Source organism: Acanthopagrus latus, chromosome 8 (genome assembly GCF_904848185.1).
Source record: "Acanthopagrus latus isolate v.2019 chromosome 8, fAcaLat1.1, whole genome shotgun sequence".
Lineage (NCBI taxonomy): Eukaryota > Metazoa > Chordata > Actinopteri > Spariformes > Sparidae > Acanthopagrus > Acanthopagrus latus.
Genome location: NC_051046.1, coordinates 5,210,259 through 5,217,932, shown reverse-complemented (window position 1 = coordinate 5,217,932; position 7,674 = coordinate 5,210,259). Strand labels below are relative to the sequence as shown.

Below are 7,674 nucleotides of genomic sequence, written 5' to 3'. Positions count from 1 at the left end.
TGTCAGAACAGATCATAGAACAATGTGAGTTTTATGTTTGGAAATGGGAGATGTGGTGTTGCAACACTGGTGGACTTTTATGGTTGCAGGGGTGCGAAGAAACACAGCAAAAGAGACCTACTGATGCCTCTGTGTGAGATAAGTCATGATAAAATGCCCTCTAGGAGGCCACAATGTGGTGAGGTGGCCTCTCTTCAGTATAAATATATGACAACCCTCTGCACGCTGGTGCCCCACCACATACAGCTGGTGCCCTTTTATAATTTCCACCCCTGCTCCTCAAACATCCCGAGTCCACCACCGTGTTGCAACACTTCCATCTGGACCAACACAGCATCCTGCTCATCTGTACAGTGCTGATACCATTCACCGCTCCACTGAGGGACTGGCAGGCTTCAACCTTTGACCGACCTGATTTGATTTTGTCAAATGTGTTCCCTCGGCCCCGCCGAGACCAGGCCAGCTGCTCGTCTCCTCCCCTACCTCTGCTCATCATGTCTGAGTCAGTGAATAAGAGACGGAGAATGGGGGAGACCGGCGTGAGAATAAAGGGAGTCGGGGGGGTTGGTGGTTGAGTAGACCGAATCTAGTCTATCACAGTGGCCCCATCTGAGAGAGATGGTTTTATCATCCCTGGCATCTCTGCGTGTGGCTGCAAATCTGGTGTAACTTTCCCAGCTTCTCCCCCTGCGCTCCCACTCATTCTCTATCACTTTGTTTTCTCTGTCTCTCCCCTCTGCTGGTGCCTGTTCTGCCAAGTCCTTGGGCAGTTTGGCTGGAATATCAATGAATCAGTCTCTATTAAGCGCTCATATATATGAAGCTGTAAGCGAAGCGAAACCACGGCGCTTGATGAGACTGATGTGGGTGAGCAGCGGCGCCTCTGGTAAGGCGCTCGCCTCTCTCCGGTTGAGATCAGCATGAGCCACTCTGGAGAGTTGGTGCTCCGACTTCATTTAGCACCGTGCAATAATTAAGAACAGCAAATTCTCAGCATGGTTCAGGTTTTTTTTTTTTTTTTACAGGAGAGATAGCCAAAGGAAAATGGATGTGATGAAGAGGAAATGGTGGTTCTCTCCAGGTGGGGGGCAAAGAAAGGAAGTGAGAGAGGGAGAGGAAGAAAGGCCGAGGGGAAAGGAGGTGGATGGGAGGCGGGTTGGGAGTCAGTGAAGTCCAGCAACACAGCCTGTGGGACTGGAACACCTCTGCGCAGCATCACATCCCATTTCACACTGAATTCTTCTCGCCGAATCGCTGAAACCTCTCGAGGCTGCCGTATATAAAACAGACATTCAGTATGATGTGTACTCATGCTGCCGGGGGGGGAAAACACCTCAAAGATTTCGAGAATAAAGTTTTAATATTTTGAGAAAAAGGTAATAAAACTTTTAAAATAAAGGCTCCTTTTTTTTCATTAAAGACACCATAATGTGAGTTATTCATGACATAATAACGGCAGTAAAATACCAAAAAGTATTGAATATTTCAAGAGCGACTTATAGTCCATGTGAGACTTGTGGGTGTATATAAATAAATAAGTAAGAGCAGCCTGTCAGTGAACACAGGCATAAGGAAATTTGCAGTCATACTTTATTAAGCTTTGGTTGCCCCGAGCAACAACAGTATATGATCTGACGTTAAAATAATTGGGCTTCGGAATTCCAAACAGTTGCATCCACCGCGGACTGATTCATCTGAATTATATCAATCGAGGATGAGTGGCTTGATATCTGCTTTGGACCGGCATGAGGTCGTTTGCTGTACTATCTGTCATAATAAATCAAACTAATGACGTGATTTCTGAGTGGCAGAACTGAGCTCACTGTAAACACGGTTTTCTCCAGACAGCTGTGTCAGAAAAAGTCCAGGGAGCAAGTTAATGGCAACAAAAAAAAGTGGCGGCCTATGAGTGGCGGCCTAAAAGTCAGAGAAGTGAGTGTGTCACTGGTGAAGTCAGAAGTGATACTGAGGTGCTGTTGAGCAAGGCCCTCAACCCATACTGCGGCATTGTGCGATGGTGTGATGTGATCAAAGTGTCACAGTGTGTTAGACCATTAATTAAACTTATGCTGGAATATCCCTTTAAGAGCTAACTACAAACAAAACTCTTCCTGTATGTATATTTTGGATTTGGTCACTCGATAAATTCATTATCGAACAAAACTCCACTGCTATGCCTCTAGAAAATGTGTGCCTTTCTAGGAAACACAGGTCTGTGTTATTTGTTAATTTTTCCTAACCATAGCAACATAGGAGCAGTGCATGCTGGGAGACAGACAGGAAGTAAATTCACCATGCGGCCATCAGCTACAGTTGTGTGAGCACAGTCATCAGTTCTTTAGCTAGCAGGCTTTTCTTGCTCTCACTTTGCTAAGGCAACGTCTGTGAGTATTATTCATCCAGTTACACAAACTTATGAAGCATTTCGAGTGTGAATATGTGATTATTGAGACTGCTGAGATGCTAATTGTGTTGCAAAGCTAAGCTAGCTCTATATTTTGCTGCCGCTAGGATAGCTAAGCTATGCTATGTACCAGATACCTGTGATGTTTGGTTTGTTTAATAACGCACACAGTTTGTTGAATTGTGTTCATAGTTTCATAAGATCCCAGTAAGCTTCATGGAAGGGTTTTTGGGAGTGTTTAAACTGAAATGGAAACTTAGCCCATGGATGTGTTTTTATGACAAGTCAGCACGTGTTTCACTCATTCCAGCACAGAAAGCACGAGTTGTAGAAATCACTGGAACTGAAGACTGCTGTGATAGACATGTTCCTTCCAGGTGGATGTAAACATTTGACTTTTGAGCTGCTAAGAAGGTGATAAAAGTAAAAAGAACTCAGTGTTGCCCCCGTGACTGAGAGTCGACAACATGGGAACACGGCGACCTCACTCGAAGTTGTCGTTTGTCCTTGAAGAACGCTGCTTTGCTTCAGTGAGTTAAGTCTTGTGCTAACTCGCTGGTGAATGAATGTCAAGGCGAAGGTACAACAGGTCCTCTTGTGCTCGTCACGTTGTGGCATCTGCTAGTTCATCTGCTGCAGCTCCTCCCACCGGCTGCATTTAGTTCGTATTAACTGCGAAGTCGTGTCTTGTAGCGTCCAATCTCATTTCATTTGTTGCGCAAATTAGCATCCACGGTCTCAGGACATGTCACTATTTTCATTAAGGCAGGAGCAGAGGCCAATGTGGTCCATAACAATGTGATAGAGGAGCATTTTGTTGTATTTTGGCCTATTGAACCCTTTTGTAGTACACTCATGTGCCAGAGGGAGTCACACCCGAGGCTCATTTTAACATTATCTACTACACTCGCGATATCCTTTTCATATTAGCCATGTTCACTTATTGTTTGTCTTCCGGATTCCTGACATAAGATGCGAATAATCCATTTTTAAAGAAATATAACTATGTTTTTCATTTCACTGCATGAAGTATGTGATGCGTGTATTCACAAGCAAGAAGCTCTCAGGCTGTCAGCCCGCAGAATTAACGCCGAAGGTATTAATAGACAAAGTTAGAGCACGTTTAAAGGAACATTTTTATTAATCTGCATAAGACTTACTGTGTGAGGATTCAAGGCTGCTCATACGGCCTCTAAATCTCTTGGCGGCGATGAGGGCGGGTGGCTGGAGGATCACAGATTTATCGATTGGCTGCTGTAGAGATGCACCTTCCCATATCCATATAAGCTATAATATTATTGAGAGCCATTAATCATCCTGACAGGAGCAAATTGCAGCTGGGCATCCTTTACTTACAACTGAAAAAGAGAAAGAAATAGCTTGGGCGGGGGTCTGAGGGGACTATTGCGTGCGTCCGAACATCCGAACGTGCAGCCGGGGCTTCACGTGGCAGCACGATCCTGTATCTGAAGTGACACAGGGTCTATCAGCTCTCTTTGATATCACGGTGCTTCAAATTTTAATCTGAACACCTCCTCCCTCATCTCCACCGCTGTCAGCTGTTTGTTGATGTGATCAAACATAATTTATAATAAATAAATGCCTGTCATCATTTATTTGCCTGGAATAATCCGGGTGTTTATTTTGGGAAAAAAAAACCCATCGCTTTGCAACTCTTTTAAGAAATGATATTAAGACAAAACTTTGGAGCATATTTATGCACGGCGCTGTGCGGCAACATCTTTTGAGGTGTTGTCAGTATTGCTAAGCTTAAAAAACTCTTAACTTTCTTTTTCCTCTCTCCCCTCTCTGTAGTACACACAGCGGATGATTTGTGTTGTTTTGCCAGCAGCACACTCTGCTCCAGATTTGTGTTTTTTTTGTTTTTTTTTCTTGTGCCTGCGCCGTGATAGAAACTACAGTGCATTACACCGATTCTTTTGTTGTACATTAAATTGAATTTTTTTCCCCACTTGTTTCAATTGACTCTTCTGACATTTAACATTTGTTTTTGATCTTGCGGCAGACTCTCGCACTTCCCGCTCGGTGATTTCTCCGAGAGATATGGATCACGGAATGTGTCTCGTCAGCGTTTTTGGGCGCGTCCTCCCCCCTTGTTCTTCAAACCAGTTTACCCAAATGCTAGTTATTGAAGGCCCTATTCGTCATTCCTGTATCTCTTCCCCTGTCTTCGGGAGGTACTGTCCAGCGTGTGATAATTTTATGCAGGGTAAACACAGAGTTTGGGCTATATATGTGAGGAAATTGGTGTGAAATCAACATATCTGCGAACACGACTCCCCCAGAGCCTTTCTGTGATCAATTATTTATGTACTGTGCAGAGCCAAGAAACTATATTTAAAGATCAACTTCTTTGCAATTCCAGTTATTTTATCTTTAAAAGGAAATGGTGTGTATTGAGTATTTATGTTGATGCTCGGGATGAATGTCAAACTAGAGATGAAAAGTGTATATATGAAAAAAGGAAAAAGAAGCCTGAGAGAGTTGTTGGGATGTGAGTTAATGTGGTGCCGTGCTGACGGAGCATGTTGAGTGTGTGCTCCTGCTGCTGAACTCCTCTCCTGCCTCCTGTCATTCAGCTGCTGCCGTTGGACCTCAGTAATCTAAAGGGATCCATCCGCGGCTCTGGAAGCCAATCAAGGATCTCCATAACTCGATTAGAGCAACCTTGCAACCAGTAGTAATAAATTAAAGAAAGTGCAGATGCAGCACTTCGTGCTACGTGTATACTGTATATGAAACTGATAAACAGCCTACAGCAGAAGATATAGAGCCATTTGGCTTGAGTTTGGGCTTTCTGTGGTGATTTTGAAGGCCTTTCTTTGAGGTTAACGACTTCCATGACTTAAAACTGCATTGATGGATTGGCTCTGTTAGCAATCCAGGGAATGTATGTAAAATCCTCCTGGACAGCTTCTCCCAGTCCAGCCCAAAGTTAATTCAAAACTGTTGTTGAAAGTTGAAGTACAGGCATTAGTGTGGGCTGTCAATGAATATTCTAAATTTGAATATATGTTAGAATATTTTTAAAAACGGAGATTCGATTGTGAAAATGAATACTCGACTGTGGAAATGTACACATCAGCGGCCGCTTCGCGAGTGGACACACAAAGTGACGGCTCAGGGACAAGTCACAGGAGTCGCACAGCATCACTCACTGCTGAAAGTCAGACGTGACAAAAAACGTGGCAGATGCTGATGGCAGAGATTAAAAAAAAAACTAAATGGCAGAAAGTTCAGAGCCCAACTCGGCAGCAGAGAGAGCGGTTTAGACTGAACCTGAAAAGCCCTGTTTGGAAATATTTCGGATTTTGGTCAGTAGACGGCAAAAATGCGGAGCCTTGAGATAAAGCTGTATGGAAGCTGTATAAGCTCCAGTTAGCTTACCGTTCCACCACTAGCAACATGAGGGCACATCTCGAAAAAGTGCACCGACTTTTTGCATATAAAATAATCAGCTGAGTTGGAAACACAGCCTATTCAGACCAACACCCATTAAACAAACAAACAAAAGGTGTATAAGATCAAATTCAGGGCTTTAAAAACTGATTTTATCATATATTTATCTGACTTTATACTACTGGATTTGGAAGCTCATTGGCTACATGACTTATCAATCGTCTGGAGGCTGGTGTGTACGTGACTCAGGAGAGAGGAAGGAAGAAGAGACAGAGTGGGTCAGCTGTCTGCACAATCACCCTCTATGGCAGGCACAGAGGCTCAAATGAGCTGTAGTAGTTTAGTTTTAGACATGTTAGTGGGTGAGTCTGGAAAACTTCACACTTGCCAGTTTGTTTGCCGATTGTACCTCACTAATTCATCTTGTAGTCATTTGCATGAATAGTGTCAGGGGAATCGAAGCTTCCTCACAGCGTAGGCCGCACAGCTTAACATTAAACACTTGAGATGTCTGTTCGAATGTGTACGAGAAACATGAATTCATGGCGATACAAAGGATTCTGTCATTGTTTCTTCTGGAGTGTACAGAATATTTTGATAATACATAACACCCCGCCTACACTGAACCACCTGCTCTTGTGTTGTCGGCGTAATCCTCGGGCTCTTCCTCTTATTTCTCCCATTTGTCTAATATTTTAAAACTAATCACGGGCGGCTCTGGTGCCATGTTTCTTAATTCATTCGCTGGACTTGTGCTTGCTGGCAAAATTCAGTAATGGCGTACTTTCCACAGCCTGCTGAAAACTTCTCCATTTGATCTTATGTAAGCCTGCAGAGTGTGTGTGTGTGTGTGTGTGTGTGTGTTTTATATGACAGCATGATAGACAACACAGGCAAACTGAAAAGACAGAATAAGACAGGTGTGTGTGTGTGTGTGTGTGTGTGTCACTCAGAAGATAAAAATAATGTGCAAATCGCAGAAGAAAATGCTTGAAGGATATTACTCCTCTCTGTGGATAAACCAGTTGCACTCTTGAACTACACGTCATGCAGTATGTGTCGTGAACACTGGGGGATATATGATGTAATATATTAAAAGACTAGAGCCCCACAAAGTGACATACATGTCTGATGTGAAGTTGGAGGGAAAAAAAACAATACAGAAGTGCAAAAGATACAGTATATTTGCTTTCCTAGAGATGGCTGCCAGAGTAAAGTACTCAGGGTTTTAATTGAAATTCCCTGCCAGCTATATCCAAATACGAACGTGGCACACTAGCATAGTGACCAATATAAACCTGGTAAACATCTCATAGTGTTGCCCCTTGTGAGAATGATGGCATGCTGATGAAAGCATTTAACTCCAGGTGGAAAAAGGAGAAGATAGTGAGCTGCTCTCAGCAGAACAACATAACTATAAACGCCAGAAGAGTTCCCGCAATAACTACAGAATCACAGGTGGAAAAAAAAGAAAACTGACTGGATGTTATGTTGTTGTTGTTTCAAGGCCCAACTTCCTGTCTGCTGCTGAATTCGGCTGAATTGACGCGGCATGCTCTGGCACCCAGTAGAAATCGAAGCCTTGAGTATCTGCAATTGAAGTGTCCAGGCGTCGGAGCTGCTATGGAGTAGATACGTGACGGAAAGGAGCCAGTGGAAATACCTGGAAGCTTCGCTGTCGTGGTGAAGATGGACCTGGTAGAATTTGAGGGTAAGTCTGCAGATGTGGTGGCAGCTAGAGGCTGTATCTGGAAACAGCTACACTCTAGCATTAGAAAATCTGAAATTTTAAACTCTTATCACTGAAATATCCACTATTGCTCATGCTCTAGGCTATAAAAACACATTTT

The 7,674-nt window shown here is 43.4% G+C and overlaps 1 long non-coding RNA gene across 6 annotated transcripts in view; it reads left to right on the top strand.

Moving 5' to 3' along the window:
• The first annotated feature begins 2,247 nt into the window (after window positions 1–2,247).
• LOC119024613 overlaps window positions 2,248–7,674 on the top strand; it is a 74,344-nt gene continuing 68,917 nt past the window's right edge. For all 6 annotated transcript variants that reach the window (XR_005076521.1, XR_005076525.1, XR_005076523.1 and 3 more), the window contains exons 1-2: window positions 2,248–2,384; window positions 7,332–7,535. This is a non-coding gene — a long non-coding RNA (uncharacterized LOC119024613). The remainder of the gene's footprint in view (window positions 2,385–7,331; window positions 7,536–7,674) is intronic.